The following is a 19,030-nucleotide window of genomic DNA, read 5'->3' as shown; positions in this document are numbered from 1 at the left end:
GAAACAAGGGGGAGTGAATCCCCTTAATGGTCCTCTTTAAGTCACGGCAAAAAGAGAGAGGAAGAGGGAGAGAAAAGAAGGAAGGCAAGTTGTCTTTCTCTTGCTCTTTTCTTGTTTTCTTTTGGCTAGCTTTTACTCTCACCCTTATCATGAGTTTCCCTCCTTTGCTATCAATATATTATTCCTATCCCAACTGGTTATCACCCATTAATCCTATCATTTACATCATGAGAGGTTCAAGGTTCAATCCTTGACCATTCCCTATTTTTATTTCTTTTTATTTCTTTTTGGTTCAACATTCTACTAATATTTTTCTAAGGCAAATTCATCATTCTCATATTTATCTTAAAAGCTTAGTGTTGGTGCGGGAAGCATCCGACGATCGAACCTAAGTTTTGATAATGGCAAAGGATTCAAAGTTAAGGTGCTTTATTATCTGACAGCTTTTGCTGAGTGTTTCAGGAAAGTCCTAACTGCGGTTAGGCAAGGTAAAACCCTAGGGGGTGGTAACCCTATGCGGAAAGTCTTGGCAGGTCGATGGTTTCAGGTAAAAGTCCTAGGGGGTGGTAACCCTAGGTGGAAAGTTCTGGTGTCGCGAACCAGGTGAAAGTCTAAGTCCAGCCGAAAGTCCGGAAGCATCGAGTGCCGAGCAAAGTCAAGTCGATCTGTAGGATCGACAACAGGTAAATCTCGAGTCGACCTAGGGTTTCCGGTAGGAAACCTGAAGTTAGACTCGGACAGTCCAGAGACTGTTAAATATTTCAATAGTTATATCATTGTTGTGTGCTAACTTTGTGCTGCAGGGTATTTTTGGGATTAACATATCTTGCAGGGACCAAAGTGCAAAAAAGATCTCGGATGAACAGTGCCGAGGCGCCTCCATGGAGCTTGGAGGCGCCTTGAATGGAGTTCAAGGCGCCTTGGACCGGAGGTTGAAGGCGCCTTGGATAGGCTGAAGGCGCCTTGAACCAGATAGAGTTCGACCAGGTCCGTGCTGATCCACGCGGGTGACTCGGCTCGTTCAAGGCGCCTTGGTGAACAGTATAAGGCGCCTTGAACCCCCTTTATAAGGGGTCTCGACCAGCAGCTTCAAACAACAACTTCCAAGTGATCTTACTGCTACAAGCTGCTCACGAGACGATTCCAAAGTGCTGTTGCGAGACATCGACGACCCGGAGCTCTGAATCTTCAGATTACGATATTGTCGTCGGTATAACTGTATTCTTTTTAATACTTAACTGTAATACTTGTACTCTTGTCGAGCTTATAGTTGTTGCCCACGGAAAGCGATCAAGGATCGCGGGCCTTCGAGTAGGAGTCGTCACAGGCTCCGAACGAAGTAAAAATCCCTTGTCTCTCTGTGTTATTTTATTCCGCTGCATTAACTCTTACGTTTTACGATTCCGATAATCGAACGATTATAGCCACGAGCGCTATTCACCCCCCCTCTAGCGCGTCTCGATCCAACAATTGGTATCAGAGCGGGGTCGTTTTGAATTGGTGCAACCACCTTTCAAAACAAATTTTTCGCAGTTTTTTTTCGTTTTCGGAGTCGAATTAGAATTTAGCCTTATAGCTATATTCTAATTTTTGTTTCCCTCGAATCGACTTTTGCTCGAAGTAGGTGCAACACCACTCGAGTTCATTTTTATTATTCTTTATTCCAGCACTACTAATCCAAGACTTAGTCTTGGAACATATTCTGTTGTTTTCTTTTGTTACATATTATAAATGGCCCAACAAGAGGGTTTCAGCACTGTACGTCCCCCGCTATTCTCCGGAGAGGATTTTGGCTACTGGAAGGGAAGAATGGAAACGTATCTAAATATACAATTCAAAACGTGGATGATCATAAAGACGGGACTGAAACTGCCAATCGATGACGACGGCAAAACTACACCCTGCGAGAAGTGGGACGCTTCTCTAATAAAAAAGGTGGAAGCCGACGCCAAAGCTACCTGCACCCTCCAGTGTGGTCTTACCAAGGAAGAACTCAACAGAGTTGGCCCGTTCTCCTCTGCAAAGGAGCTCTGGGAAAAGCTCATCGAACTCCATGAAGGCACTGACGACACCAAGGTAAGTAAAAGAGATCTTTTACTTAATAAATTATATAATCTAAAAATGCAGGAAGGCGAAACGGCGAGTTCTCTTCACGCGAGAATACAAGACATCCTTAACTCTCTTCACGGAATTGGCCAGAAGATAGAAAATCGGGACGTAATAAGGTATGCCATAAACTCGTTTCCAAGGAATACATTGTGGGCATCAATGGTAGATGCCTACAAAGTTTCCAAGGATTTATCTTCTTTAAAACTAGATGAACTTTTTAGTGAATTTGAACTTCATGAGCAGACTAATGCATAGCCAACCGAGAAAGGTATTGCGTTGGTTGCAGGTACAAGCCGAACCCGGGAACCGAGACCACGACGGAGAACCGAACTAGCATCGGAAGCTGAACCAGACTTTGACGATGAAGAAGGTGACATTACAACCGAGCTGGTAAACCTCGTGAAGAAGCTCTACAAGACGAAAGGATTCGACAAAAGAGATCTAAAGAAGGCAGTAAAATCAAAGGAAGGCCCATAAAATACAAAGATGAAGTTTGAAGTTACATGCTACGGGTGTAACCAAAAAGGGCACATCAAATCCAACTGCCCTAACCTGAAGGAGGTCAAAAAACAAAGAAGGAAAAAGGTCCTTAAGGCAACATGGGACGAATCTTCATTGGAGGACGACGACGACGAGCTCGAACAAACGAGTCTACTCGCATTAATGGCCCGGGACCAAGTCGTCGAATACGGATGCGAGAGCGAGTCTGAGGCAGAGTCCGAGCAAAGCCACGGATCCGTATCCGTTTCCGAAGGACCAGACCCCGCTGTAAGTATCTCCCGGTTGAACATTTTAGTTAGCTATTTATTGCGCAAATTAGCTAAGTCAAACCTGAAAGTTAAGTCACTTCTAAAGGAAGTAAGTGTCCTTAAAGAAGTGGCTAACACCAAACCCCTACCTGACCAGAGTCAGACTGAATTTCCAACTCAAGTTCAAAACTTGAGGAAGAAAATTCAAGTCTAACAAATCAGGTTAAAGACTTAGAAAATACCTTAGAACGGTTTACTTTGGGCTCCAAGAATTTGGACTTGATTCTTGGGACACAAAGAGCCGTCTACAACAGAACTGGGCTGGGATACAAAAGTAAATATAGATCTTATTTATCATTAATAAACAAACAAAGTATTAAATCAGTCCAAGCATGGGTCTCCAAGTCTAACTTGGTCAATCAAGTTGGACTTGGCCAATACTGGGTTCCGAAGGATCAAATATACTACCTCGATAGACCATATCGAGGCCATGATCCAGGGGGAGCAAAAAGAAAAACAATCCTAAAAATTTAAAATTCTAAATTCTAAATTGAAATTAAAGTTAAATTCAAAATTCGAAATTGAAATTAAAGTTAAATTCAAAATTCGAAATTAAAATTAAAATTAAATTCAAAATTCAAAATTAAAATCAACTTCAAAATTTAAAATTAAAATTAAATTCAAAATTTAAAATTAAAATTAAATTCAAAATTCAAAATTAAAATCAACTTCAAAATTTAAAATTAAAATTAAATTCAAAATTCGATATTGAAATTAAAATTAAATTCAAAATTCAAAATTAAATTATAAATTCAAAATTAAAATCAACTTCAAAATTTAAAATTAAGTTATAAATTCAAGATTTGAAATTAAATTAAAACTCAAAATAAAGATGGAGGATCCAGACTCGCTGGCACCCCAACTAAACTACCCGGCTGGGTAACTGAACATAATCTACCCGAAATGGGTAAAACAAGAGTAGATTACTCGGCAGGGTAATTAAGGTTAGATTAAAAGGCAAGGATTAACTTGACCCACAGTACTAGTGAAGTTTTTGGATGATAGTACGTTAGGGAAACTTGGGCATCGCATGTCTAGGAAGATATGGCTTCGACCTGGTGCATTTGGCCAAGTGGAACTGACCGAAGCTATCCTTAAATGGATCCTAACTAGTTAGACCAAGGTTTAGTACTAAGCTCAATGGGTAGGACTATTTGGAAAACCTCGAAGGCATGGTTACTTTAATGAGTTCCTTGTGACTCACCATAGCCCAGAAGTTTATCCAAAAAATGCTTGCTTGTTGAACCCAAAGCTAAACCTGAATCAAACACAAAGTTAACCCAAACCTTAAAATTGAATTATAATTCATCTCACAACAATTATAGAATTACCTGATTGAAAATTTAGGTCGGGTGAGATGATTAAGAAATTTAAAATTAAAAAAAAAAACTTATTTTAAAAACTGAAATTTCAAAATTATTTTAAAAACTAAAATTTCAAAATTATTTTAAAACTTAAATTTCAAAATTATTTTAAAACTTAAATTTCAAAATTATTTTAAAAACATAAATTTCAAAATTATTTTAAAAACTTAAATTTCAAAATTATTTTAAAACTTAAATTTCAAAATTATTTTAAAACTTAAATTTCAAAATTATTTTAAAAACTTAAATTTCAAAATTATTTTAAAAACTTAAATTTCAAAATTATTTTAAAACTTAAATTTCAAAATTATTTTAAAAACTTAAATTTCAAAATTATTTTAAAACATAAATTTCAAAATAATTTTAAAACTTAAATTTCAAAATTATTTTAAAACTTAAATTTCAAAATTATTATAAAACTTAAATTTCAAAATTATTTTAAAACTTAAATTTCAAAATTATTTTAAAACTTAAATTTCAAAATTATTTTAAAAACTTAAATTTCAAAATTATTTTAAAAACTTAAATTTCAAAATTATTTTAAAAACTTAAATTTCAAAATTATTTTAAAAACTTAAATTTCAAAATTATTTTAAAAACTTAAATTTCAAAATTATTTTAAAAACTTAAATTTCAAAATTATTTTAAAAACTTAAATTTCAAAATTATTTTAAAAATTTAAATTTCAAAATTATTTTAAAACTAAATTTCAAAATTATTTTAAAAAACTCAATTTCAAAATTATTTCAAAATTCAATTTCAAAATTATTTTAAAAACTCAATTTCAAAATTATTTTAAAACTCAATTTCAAAATTATTTTAAAACTCAATTTCAAAATTATTTTAAAAACTCAATTTCAAAACTCAATTTCAAAATTATTTTAAAAAAAAAAAACTGAAATTTCAAAATTATTTTAAAAACTTAAATTTCAAAATTATTTTAAAACTTAAATTTCAAAATTATTTTAAAACTTAAATTTCAAAATTATTTTCAAAACTCAATTTCAAAATTATTTTTAAAAAAACTCAATTTCAAAATTATTTTTAAAACTCAATTTCAAAACTCAATTTGAAAATTATTTTAAAACTCAATTTCAAAATTATTTTTAAAAAAACTCTATTTCAAAATTATTTTAAAAACTTAAATTTCAAAATTATTTTAAAAACTTAAATTTCAAAATTATTTTAAAAACTTAAATTTCAAAATTATTTTAAAAACTTAAATTTCAAAATTATTTTAAAACTTAAATTTCAAAATTATTTTAAAACTCAATTTCAAAATTATTTTAAAACTAGATTTCAAAATTATTTTAAAACTCAATTTCAAAATTATTTTAAAACTAAATTTCAAAATTATTTTAAAACTCAATTTCAAAATTATTTTTAAACTTAATTCAAAATTATTTTAAAAACTCAATTTCAAAACTCAATTTCAAAATTATTTTAAAACTAAATTTCAAAATTATTTTAAAAACTCAATTTCAAAATTATTTTAAAATCTCAATTTCAAAATTATTTTAAAACTCAATTTCAAAATTATTTTAAAAAAAAAACTCAATTTCAAAATTATTTTAAAACTCAATTTCAAAATTATTTTTAAAAAAAACTCAATTTCAAAATTATTTTTAAAACTTAAATTTCAAAATTATTTTAAAACTTAAATTTCAAAATTATTTTAAAAACTTAAATTTCAAAATAATTTAAAAAACTTAAATTTCAAAATTATTTTAAAAACTTAAATTTCAAAATTATTTTAAAAACTTAAATTTCAAAATTATCTAAAAAACTTAAATTTTAAAATTATTTTAAAAACTTAAATTTCAAAATTATTTTAAAAACTTAAATTTGAAAATTATTTTAAAAACTTAAATTTCAAAATTATTTTAAAAACTTAAATTTCAAAATTATTTTAAAAAACTTAAATTTCAAAATTATTTTAAAAACTTAAATTTCAAAATTATTTTAAAAACTTAAATTTCAAAATTATTTTAAAAACTTAAATTTTAAAATTATTTTAAAACTAAATTTCAAAATTATTTTAAAAAACTCAATTTCAAAATTATTTCAAAACTCAATTTCAAAATTATTTTAAAAACTCAATTTCAAAATTATTTTAAAACTCAATTTCAAAATTATTTTAAAACTATATTTCCAAATTATTTTAAAAACTCAATTTCAAAATTATTTAAAAAAAAAAAAACTGAAATTTCAAAATTATTTTAAAAACTTAAATTTCAAAATTATTTTAAAACTTAAATTTGAAAATTATTTTAAAACTTAAATTTCAAAATTATTTTCAAAACTCAATTTCAAAATTATTTTTAAAAAAACTCAATTTCAAAATTATTTTAAAAAATCAATTTCAAAACTCAATTTCAAAATTATTTTAAAACTCAATTTCAAAATTATTTTTAAAAAAACTCAATTTCAAAATTATTTTAAAAACTTAAATTTCAAAATTATTTTAAAAACTTAAATTTCAAAATTATTTTAAAAACTTAAATTTCAAATTATTTTAAAACTTAAATTTCAAAATTATTTCAAAACTCAATTTCAAAATTATTTTTAAAAAAACTCAATTTCAAAATTATTTTAAAAACTTAAATTTCAAAATTATTTTAAAACTTAAATTTCAAAATTATTTTAAAACTCAATTTCAAAATTATTTTAAAACTAAATTTCAAAATTATTTTAAAACTCAATTTCAAAATTATTTTAAAACTCAATTTCAAAATTATTTTTAAACTTAATTCAAAATTATTTTAAAAACTCAATTTCAAAATTATTTTAAAACTAAATTTCAAAATTATTTTAAAAACTTAATTTCAAAATTATTTTAAAAACTCAATTTCAAAATTATTTTAAAACTCAATTTCAAAATTTATTTTTAAAAAAAATCTCAATTTCAAAATTGTTTTAAAACTTAATTTCAAAATTATTTTAAAAAAAAACTCAATTTCAAAATTATTTTAAAAACTCAATTTCAAAATTATTTTCAAAACTCAATTTCAAAATTATTTTTAAAAAACACAATTTCAAAATTATTTTTAAAAAACTCAATTTCAAAATTATTTTTAAAACTCAATTTCAAAATTATTTTAAAACTCAATTTCAAAATTATTAAAACTCAATTTCAAAACTCAATTTCAAAATTAATTTTAAAACTCAATTTCAGAATTATTTTCAAAACTCAATTTCAAAATTATTTTTAAAACTCAATTTTAAAATTATTTTTAAAACTCAATTTCAAAATTATTTTAAAACTCAATTTCAAAATTAATTTTAAAATTCAATTTCAAAATTATTTCAAAATTATTTTAAAACTCAGTTTCAAAATTAATTTTAAAACTCAATTTCAAAATTATTTTAAACTCAATTTCAAAATTCCTTAAAAAAAAAAAAAAAAAAAAAACTTGTCTATGTATTTGAGTATTCAAATATTTTCAAATCTAGTCAACTTTTTATTTTTTTCAAGTGACCTCATATTTTAATTCAAGTGACCTCATATTTTATAACTTGTAAGCAAATCCTTTTATTGAAAATTTTTCTTCATAAAAATACAAATCTACTTTCAAACTGGTTTGTTTTTGATATATGGCAAAGGGGGAGAGTAGGTAAATTAAAGTTAAAGGAAAATTCAAAGTATTTAATAAAAGGAGGGCTTTTATTAAGGGGGAGTCTAATATTACAAAGTTAAAAGTTTCCAGCTTAACTGTTATTGCATTTGAAGTTTATTTACTTAAGCTTGGTTAACTTTATGCAGTTATTACATATGTTGTTTTTCTTAACTTTGAATTACGTGTTGCCATAATCAAAAAGGGGGAGATTGTTGGTGCGGGAAGCATCCGACGATCGAACCTAAGTTTTGATAATGGCAAAGGATTCAAAGTTAAGGTGCTTTGTTATCTGACAGCTTTTGCTGAGTGTTTCAGGAAAGTCCTAACTGCGGTTAGGCAAGGTAAAACCCTAGGGGGTGGTAACCCTAGGTCATAGGGGGTGGTAACCCTATGCGGAAAGTCTTGGCAGGTCGATGGCTTCAGGCAAAAGTCCTAGGGGGTGGTAACCCTAGGTGGAAAGTCCTGGTGTCGCGAACCAGGTGAAAGTCTGAACTGGCCGGTGAAGCGGATGTTCAGCAGAAAGTCCGGAAGCATCGAGTGCCGAGCAAAAGTCCAGTCGATCTGGAGGATCGTACTGGCAACAGGTAAATCTCCTGAGTGGAGTAGGTGAGGACGCGTTCCCCGTAGAGGGAACAGTAGGCGTCGGGTCGACCTAGGGTTTCCGGTAGGAAACCTGAAGTCAGACTCGGACAGTCCAGAGACTGTTAAATATTTCAATAGTTATATCATTGTTGTGTGCTAACTTTGTGCTGCAGGGTATTTTTGGGATTAACATATCTTGCAGGGACCAAAGTGCAAAAAAGATCTCGGATGAACAGTGCCGAGGCGCCTCGGGTGCGAGCCAGGAAAAGGCCAGCGCAGCAGACTGGAGGCGCCTTGAATGAAGTTCAAGGTGCCTTGGACCGGAGGTTGAAGGCGCCTTGGATAGGCTGAAGGCGCCTTGAACCAGATAGAGTTCGACCAGGTCCGTGCTGATCCACGCGGGTGACTCGGCTCGTTCAAGGCGCCTTGGTGAACAGTATAAGGCGCCTTGAACCCCCTTTATAAGGGGTCTCGACCAGCAGCTTCTAATAACAACTTTCAGGTGATCTTACTGCTACAAGCTGCTCACGAGACGATTCCAAAGTGCTGTTGCGAGACATCGACGACCCGGAGCTCTGAATCTTCAGATTACGATATTGTCGTCGGTATAACTGTATTCTTTTTAATACTTAACTGTAATACTTGTACTCTTGTCGAGCTTATAGTTGTTGCCCACGGAAAGCGATCAAGGATCGCGGGCCTTCGAGTAGGAGTCGTCACAGGCTCCGAACGAAGTAAAAATCCCTTGTCTCTCTGTGTTATTTTATTCCGCTGCATTAACTCTTACGTTTTACGATTCCGATAATCGAACGATTATAGCCACGAGCGCTATTCACCCCCCCCTCTAGCGCGTCTCGATCCAACACTTAGTGGGTGTTACACTCTATGTACCCAATCATTTTGAGTACATATGGGCCTACTGGAGTCCCGTCTGACATCTTGCACTGAAACAGTGCACTTGAGATCTCAAATCTCTCATGCCTCGCTTGACCTTGATATAGTTGACGAAGATGTTCAACCATATCGTAAGCGCCCATTAACTTGTGTTGCTTCTGAAGCTCAGAGTTCATGGTCGCGAGCATTAGACAAGACACATCTAATGCGTCATCTTGATGCTTCTTGAAAGCATCTCGGTCAGTTCGCGGGGCAGTGGCAGGAGGAGCCTCTGGAATGGGCTGCTCCAGAACGTACAGTTTACGTTCTTGGGTGAGAACTATTCTCAGGTTCCTGTACCAGTCCAGGAAGTTTGCTCCGTTGAGCTTGTCCTTCTCGAGGACAGATCGCAGGGAGAAGGTGTTCGTATTCGACGTCATGGTAATCTACAACAGAAATAAAAGCAGAAATAAATATCATATTCTTTATTATTTAATTAGGCCTTTAACTAAATGATGCTCCCACTGAATTCTATAATTCATGTGGGACAAGATCCACATCATACTAACCCTTGAGTTAGCTTTGGCTAATACGCCCAAGACTTAGTATGATCGGTAGGTAACGATTACCAATTACATCTCTATGCAACTCTTGTTTATAGAATCAAAATCCACATTTATATTAAAACTTGAGTTAGCATATATATGTGATTTTGACCTAACTTTCCAACCATTGGAAGAATGCCTATAGTTATACTCGATCCAACCGAGTTAATTAGGAATACTCAATCTAATTGAGTTGTACTCACCCATGCGTTGATAGGCGGGACCAAAATTGTCCCTCCGTACCCTACCAAGATAGTATGTGTTGCTCTGCTTTGGCAGATTCAACAACAACATGCGATCGAGGTAGTGGTAGGTATCACGGCATGGTAGGCATTACGAGTTGACGCGATTTAAATCTAATCTAAATGATGATGCGTATCATATACTCGATAGATCTAATCTAATCGAAGGGTGCATCATGTGCACGACTTAGATCTAATCTAATCATTAGACACTAATTAATTACTTAATTAACTAGCATGCATCACATACACACAAAAGCAATTAATTAAATAATTTTGTGATTATGTCATGGCCCTATTACGATCTTCGCAAGCCAATGAGAAGATCGGATGGTCAACCTAAGGTCAACAGCTTCTCAAGCTCCTTCCTTTGACCACCTCGTGTTGCTCGCGCCCTCCTCGTAACTCCGTCTCGTGTGGACCTTCCACCGCTTCAAAATTTACATTATAATTTTGAAACTCGAGTTACATTCGAGTCTAAATCTAATTTACAACCAGAATATAAGAGAAAGGCACGACACACAGGTCGTGAAAATAAAAATAAAAATAAATACAGCACACACATCACAAATAACGGCGCGTAGGCCGTAATATGAATTACAACACAATTCCAATCTTATTGGGTCTTTTTGGGCCATGACTATCACAAAATTAATATATACTTCTAAATTATATATTTTTCATAATTTTCTGTATTTTTTTTTATAATTTTTATAATTTTATGAGTAAATTTTTCCCGGCGGTCCCGTTTAGCGTTTTCAGGCGCAATCGCGGAACGAATCCCCTTGCAGGGTCAGGGGTAGCGCCCCTACCCGCGATCTAACCATCGCGAGGGTTCCTTTGCGATCTAACAGCGCCTAAGCCCGCTGTCCCAAAAAATTTTGGGGCGAAACATTGCCATTTCGGAAAATTCTTCTCGGTAGTCGAAGCCTACAAGTGTCTAAACACTTGTGCTTCGCTTCTACGAGAAAAATACCCATTAAAACTATAAAAACATGAATTTACAGAAATTTTACAGATCTATATTTTTCATAAAAATACGAATCTAAACTCATACTCGCTTCGCACGTGGCTCTGATACCACTGTTGGGTTTTTCTGGCCGCGAAAACCGCTTTTTCGCGTCGCGGAAACCCCGAATCACCCTAGCCAACGGATCTCGTGCGAAGAATATAGAACAAAATTTACGAATACGAGTTTACAACTTAGATCTACTCCTAGATCTACATGAAGAAAGAATATACCCTTGATGCGAAGCCCTTCGCAATCCCGCTTGTCCTCGATTCGCCAGATCTCGAAAGTGTCAAAGTAAACACTTCTCTATATGTATCCACACAAGCAAGGAATGGAGAAAAATCTCTAAGGATGTGCTAGCAACCTTAGAGATCAGTAGGGAGGAGAGGGAGAGCAAGAAGAAAAACTCAAGAGGAAGAAGAAGATGGAGTTACAACCACTTGAATGAAAAATCAATTTTCATTCCACCTAAAAGTGGCCGGCCACTTCAAGGCATGTAACCCCCATGGAATATCAAGAGTCAAGTCTCTTGATCTCCTCCATGAGGTGGCATTTGGTCAAGTCAAACTTGACCAAATGAAGAAGCCTTGATGATGTGGCATTGGTCAAGTCAAAGTCAAGTCAAAACTTGACTCTTCATCTTTCTACTTAAGTCAAGTCAAACTTGACCACTTCTCTCCCTTGGTTGATCTAATCTAACCATTGGTTCAAGTCAATTTTTAATTTAATGAATCTCTATTCATTGAATTAAATTAATTAAATGAGTCTAAGTCCAAATTAGACTCACTTAACACATGAACCAAATTGAGTCCAACTCAATTAGCCTACTTTGGATTACTCTTAATCCAATTTGGTTCATCATATGAACGTAATCATTTAGGTTCATCTAATGAACCTAATCTCCATCTAATTGCCCTTAGTGTGTGACCCTATAGGTTCTTGTAACATTGGCAATGCCCCTAAACCCATTTAGGAGCATAAGTAATGAGCGGTATCTAGCAACACATCATTACTAGCCAAGTTACAAGAATGTTGAGATCCAACATCACCTTGTGACTACTAATTGTGACTCCTCACAAAATATGACAAATGTCCTTCTATCCTAGACATCTAGATTGATCAATGTGAGGCATAGACCGTGTCATCCTCTAATCAATCTAAATCTTGAACTCCAAGTAGACTCACTCAATCAAATGAGCTCAATATCCTATATTGACTCATTTGGGCATGACCATGCACTTCGTGGTCTCACTCTATCAAGAATATCGATGTCGCTCCTGTCATATAGGAGGGATAGATCTCATCTACATCACTCACATCCCTCTGCATAATTCGTTACATACCCAGTAATCACCTTTATAGTCCACTCAGTTACGGGTGACGTTTGACAAAACCAAAGTACATAACTCCTTATGTAGGGATCCATGGTGACTTCAGGTCTAAGGACTAGTAGTCATACTAATAGCCACATGAGAAAGTATATGACACTCATATAACGATCCATGATACTTTCTCATGGCGGGTCATTCAGTATACATTCTCCAATGCATACCCATGTGTCAACTTGATATCTCTATATCCATGACTTGTGAGATCAAGTCATCGAGTTGACCTACATGCTAGTCTTATTGCATTAACATTGTCCCTGAATGTTAATACTCGACTAGGAATGATTAAGAGTAGTGTTCCCTATATCATCTCACTATCGGTTCAACTAACCGATTGATATAGGTGAGAACCGTCTACTCAAGGATGTTATTATACTTAGTTTATTTGGCACCAATACAAGTAAGTATAATAACCAAAAACCAAATGCCTTTATTTATATAGAATATGATATAACAAGTCCAAAATACAATCATCAAATGATTGGCTCTAGGGCTCTAGGTAACACCTGTACCAGTCCAGGAAGTTTGCTCCGTTGAGCTTGTCCTTCTCGAGGACAGATCGCAGGGAGAAGGTGTTCGTATTCGACGTCATGGTAATCTACAATAGAAATAAATGCAGAAATAAATATCATATTCTTAATCATTTAATTATACCTTTAACTAAATGATGCTCCCACTGAATTCTATAATTCATGTGGGACAAGATCCACATCATACTAACCCTTGAGTTAGCTTTGGCTAATACGCCCAAGACTTAGTATGATCGGTAGGTAACGATTACCAATTACATCTCTATGCAACTCTTGTTTATAGGATCAAAATCCGCATTTATATTAGATCTCAAGTTAGCTTTGCCTAATACGCCCAAGAGTTAATATAAACGTGATTTTGACCTATCTACCAACCATTGGATAATGCCTATAGTTAAACTTGATCCAATTGAGTTAACTAGTTACTCAATATAATTGAGTTGTACTCACCCATGCATTGATAGGCGGGACCAAAATTGTCCATCCGTACCCTACCAAGATAGTATGTGTTGCTCTGCTTTGGCAGATTCAACAACAACATGCGATCGAGGTAGTGGTAGGTATCACGGCATGGTAGGCATTACGAGTTGACGCGATTTAGATCTAATCTAAATGATGATGCGTATCATATACTCGATAGATCTAATCTAATCGAAGGGTGCATCATGTGCACGACTTAGATCTAATCTAATCGTTAGACACTAATTAATTACTTAATTAACTAGCATGCATCACATACACACAAAAGCAATTAATTAAGTAATTTTGTGATTATGTCATGGCCCTACTACGATCTTCGCAAGCCAATGAGAAGATCGGATGGTCAACCTAAGGTCAACAGCTTCTCAAGCTCCTTCCTTTGACCACCTCGTGTTGCTCGCGCCCTCCTCGTAACTCCGTCTCGTGTGGACCTTCCACCGCTTCAAAATTTACATTACATTTTGAAACTCGAGTTACATTCGAGTCTAAATCTAATTTACAACAAGAATAAAAGAAAGGCACGACGCGCAGGTCACGAAAAAAAATAAAATATAACACGCACATCACATCACGGCACGCAGGCCGTATTATGAATTACAACACAAATTATCCAATCAAATTGGGTCTTTGGGCCATGACTATCACAAAAATAATATATGATTCAAAATTATATATTTCTATAATTTTCTGTAATTTTTCTATAATTTTTACAATTTTCACGAGTACAATTTCCCGGCGGTTCCGTTTAGCGATTTTCGGGCGCAATCGCGGAACGAATCCCCTTACGGGGCCAGGGGCAGTGCCCCTAACCGCGATCTAACCATCGCGAGGGTTCTATTACGATCTAACAGTGCCTTAGCCCTCTGTCCCAAAAAGTTTTGGGGCGAAACTTGGCCGTTTTGGAAAATTCTTCTCGGTAGTCGAAGCCTACAAGTGCCGAAATACTTGTGCTTCGCTTCTATGAGAAAAATACCCTTAAAAACTATAAAAATCATAAATTTACATAGTATTACAGAACTGAAAAGTTTTCATAAAATACAAAATAAACTCGTATTCGTCTTCGCACGTGGCTCTGATACCACTGTTGGATTTTTCGGGCCGCGAAAACCGCGTTTTCGCGTCGCGGAAACCCCGAAAGCCCCAAAGCCAACGGATCCGTGCAAAGAAAAATTTCGAAAACTACGAATACGAGTTTCTACCAAGATATACTCTTATATCTACATAAAAAAGGGTTATACCTTTGAAGCGAAGCCCTTCGCGTTCCCGCTCGTCCAAACGGTGTTGGATCTCAAGAGTATCAAAATAGATACTCCTCTAGAAGTATCCACACGAACTAATTAGGTGGAGAAAAACCTAAACAAAGGTGTGCTAGCACCTTGATAGGTCATGGCAAGAGAGGAGAAGAGGGAGAGGGAGAGCTTGAGAGGAAGAAGAAAGAGTGAATGCACACATGAATGAAAAATTCATTCCACACAACACCATAGTGGCCGGCCACATTCAAAAGAATGTAACTCCCATTTTGCATTAAGTGCAATTAATGTGTAGCCATTAAAGTGAAGATTTGTAACCTCCATGAGGTGGCATCTCACTTAATTAATACTACATCTCTAAGGACTTGGAGGTAAGTACTCTAGAAGAACTATTCTTGACTTTCAAATTACACGAGTCTAGATGTGCAGGAGTTACAAAAGAAATGAAGACAAACCAGAAACTAGCACTACAAGCCAGAAAGGATGAACAAGACTCAGAATCATCCCTCAACAAAGATGAAGAAGCATTTATGGTAAAAAAATTTTCAAAGTTCTTTATGTAAGGAACTAGGGCGTTAAACACGCTAAAGCGCAGCGGAAAACATCTAGTTCCTCCAGAAGATCCATGCAAAAGGAAAATACATATACTAAGTTTTACATGAGAGGGTTATACCTTTGAAGCATGCACTTGATCTCCCGACAGCTAGGATCTCAGCACGATCACGTCTCCGTGCCTCTTTCGGTATCCACACGAACACAAGAAAATAGAGAAGACCAATACTCAAGGTTGTGCTAGTAACCCCCTTGATGAGTTTCGACCAAAGAAAGGGAGGAGAGGAAGAAGAATGAAAAATCATACTAAAAAATGAGAGAAAAATGCTTTTGTACTTCATCCAATAAAAATACTTAATGAGCATTAATTCACTTAATGATACTTAATGAGCATTAACATTCCATTAAGGCTATTTTGAAACTCTTCATTTTGAATCCAATTTTCGAAATTGAATGAATTTCAAAATTAACTCTTTATTAATCCTCTTTAGTGAATGAATTCACTTGAGTCTAACTCAAGTCTAATTCGGATTAGATTGAATCCATTTGGTTAGATTCACTTGAATCTAACTCAATGATTCCAATCCAGATATGTCAATCATCTTATAATTGACTCTTAGAGCTAATACTAACAATCGCTCACTAGCTCAAGTGTCAATCACTAAAATAATCCCCTCCAATGGTTCATCACATTTTAGTCAAACTAAAATGAACCTATCTCCAAATCAATATATTCTTTGTGTGTGACCCAATAGGGTCTTGTAAGGTTGACAATGTCTCTAAAACTATTTTAGATACACAAGCAATGAGTGGCATCTAGCAAGGCATCATTGCTACCCAAGTGACGAGAATGTCGAGATCCGACTTAACCTTTCTGTGACTATTATCTTATATAACTCAGTCCCTGTATCCTTGATATCTAGATTGATCAATGAGGTATAGACCATGTTATCCTCTTATCAATCTTTATGTTTCTTGATCTCTAAGTAGTCACACTCAATTAAATAAACTCAATATCTTATATTGACTCATATGAGCATGACCATGTTTTCTTGTATCCTACTAATCAAGGGGCTCATAGATATCGCTTCCGTTATATGAAAGGGATAGATCCCATCTACATCACTCATATCCCTCCGCATAACTCATTGCATACCCAGTGATCGACTTTATATTAAACCTGTTACAGGTGACGTTTGACGATACCAAAGTATATAACTCCTTATATAGGGAACCGTAGTGACTTCAGGTCTAAGGACTATTCATATCAATAGTCATATAATAAGTTTTATGACACTCATATAATGATCCATGAAACATTCTCATGGTGGGTCATTCAGTATATATTCTCTAATATATACCCATGTATCAACTTGATATCTCATATCCATGACTTGTGAGATTAAGTCATCCGTTGACTTACATGATAGTCTCAATGCATTAATATTGTCCTTGTATATTAATGCTTTACATATCTCTCTGTCAATTCAACCAATTGATGTTGTAGATTAGAACCTACTACCCTAGAACATTATTATACTTATTCATTTGACACTAAATTGAAATAAATATAATAACCAACCTTGAATTTTATTAACTAATGAAATATGATACAAAAGGAGCCATTGTCAATCATCTCATAATTGGTTTTTATGGTTGATACTAACAACTTTCCACTAGCACTAGTATCAATCACTGAAACATCTAATACCCAGTGACCTAGTGTGACCATCATGCTTTCTCTATGCCAAAGCCTTGGTCAAAGGATCCAGAATGTTAGCATCGGTCAGTACTCTACATATCCTCACATCTCCTCTATCGATGATCTCTCGAATGAGATGGAATCGCTGTGTATGTGTTTGGATCGCTAATGAGAGCGAGATTCCTTAGCCTGCGCAATAGCCCCATTGTTATCACAATAAAGGTCTATTGGATTTGATATACTAGGAACAACACCAAGCTCTGCAATAAACTTCCTAATCCAAACTGTCTCCTTTGCTATAGCTAAAGCAACAATGTACTCAGCCTCTGTTGTAGAATCAGCAACTATGTCCTGCTTTGAACTCTTCCAGCTCACAACACCACCATTTAAGCAAAATACATACCTTGACTGTGATATGGAATCATCCTTGTCAGTTTAGAAGCTAGCATCTGTGTAACCCTTTACAACAAGCTCTTCATCACCTCTAAAAATCAAGAAATAATCTTGAGTTCTTCTCAAGTACTTAAGAATATTTTTTACTATTGTTTAGTGACCTTCACCTAGATCTGACTGGTATCTGCTCATCATGCTTAACGCATACGAGACATCCGGGTGAGTATAAAGCATGGCGCACATGATAGACCCTATAGCAGATGCATAAGGAATCTGATCCATGCGGTCCCTTTCTTTCTTAGAAGAGGGGCATTGAGTCTTCGAAAGACTTACACCACGTGACATCGACAGGAATCCCTTCTCAAAATTCTATATGGTAAAACGTTTAAGCACCTTGTCAATATATATACTCTAGCTTAGACCAATCAATCTTTTAGATCTATCTCTATAGATCTTGATGCCTAAGATGTAGGCTGCTTCACCTAAGTCCTTCATTGAGAAATAATTCCCAAGCCAAGTCTTCACTGATTGAAGAGTAGGAATATCATTTCCAATGAGAAGTATGTCATCTACATATAATTTGAGAAAGATGACTGTGCTCCCACTAACCTTCTTGTAGACACAATGTTCATCTTCATTCTTGATGAAACTAAATGCTTAGATCACAACATTGAATCGAAGATTCCAACTTCTAGAAGCTTGCTTTAATCTATATATGGATTGTTGCAACTTACATACCTTTTCAGCATGCTTTGGATCTACAAAACCCTCAGGTTGTGTTATGTACACATCATCGAGTAGATTTCCATTAAGAAATGTGATTTTGACATCCATCTGCTAGATATCATAATCATAGTAAGCGACAATAGCAAACATGATCTGAATAGACTTAAGCATCACAACTGGTGAAAAGGTTTCATCATAGTCTATACCATGAATCTGCTTGAATTATTTAGCCACTAATCTACCTTTATAGGTATGTAAAAGACCATCCATGTCAGTCTTCAGTTTGAAGACCCACTTACACCCAATGAGTTTGATCCCTTTAGGTGGATCAACCAAGGTCCATACTTGATTAGTGTACATAGATTCCATTTCAGATCTCCTGGTCTCTAACCATTTCTCAGAATCTAGGCCCTATATAGCTTCCTAATAAGATGTAGGCTCGTTGACACCAACTAGCTCTACATCATCGTTGTTAGACAAGAGAAAAGAATATCTCTCAGGTTGACGACGGGTCCTATTAAATCTGTGTAGAGCTTGTGCTAGTTGAACAGGTTGTTGCTGTTGGAACCCCAAGGTTGTTTTGGTGTGATCAACAAGTTAAGTTAGGTCCTGCGTTGTTTCTAACCTTGTGTCTAAGTGTGCAGGAGCTTAGGAGCACAGGTACTCGAGCGGAAGATGCAGCTAGCGAGAAGGACGGCACGCCTGCGGAAGAGTACACCGGCAGACGAGAAGGAAGTGCGCGCGGTGGTTCCGAGGTACGAAAGTTGGAGCGGAAGATTGCTCGGGGAGCAAGAGA

This window comes from Zingiber officinale, chromosome 4B, assembly GCF_018446385.1.
Source record: "Zingiber officinale cultivar Zhangliang chromosome 4B, Zo_v1.1, whole genome shotgun sequence".
In the NCBI taxonomy this organism is placed as follows: Eukaryota; Viridiplantae; Streptophyta; class Magnoliopsida; order Zingiberales; family Zingiberaceae; genus Zingiber; species Zingiber officinale.
This window is presented reverse-complemented; position numbering follows the sequence as displayed.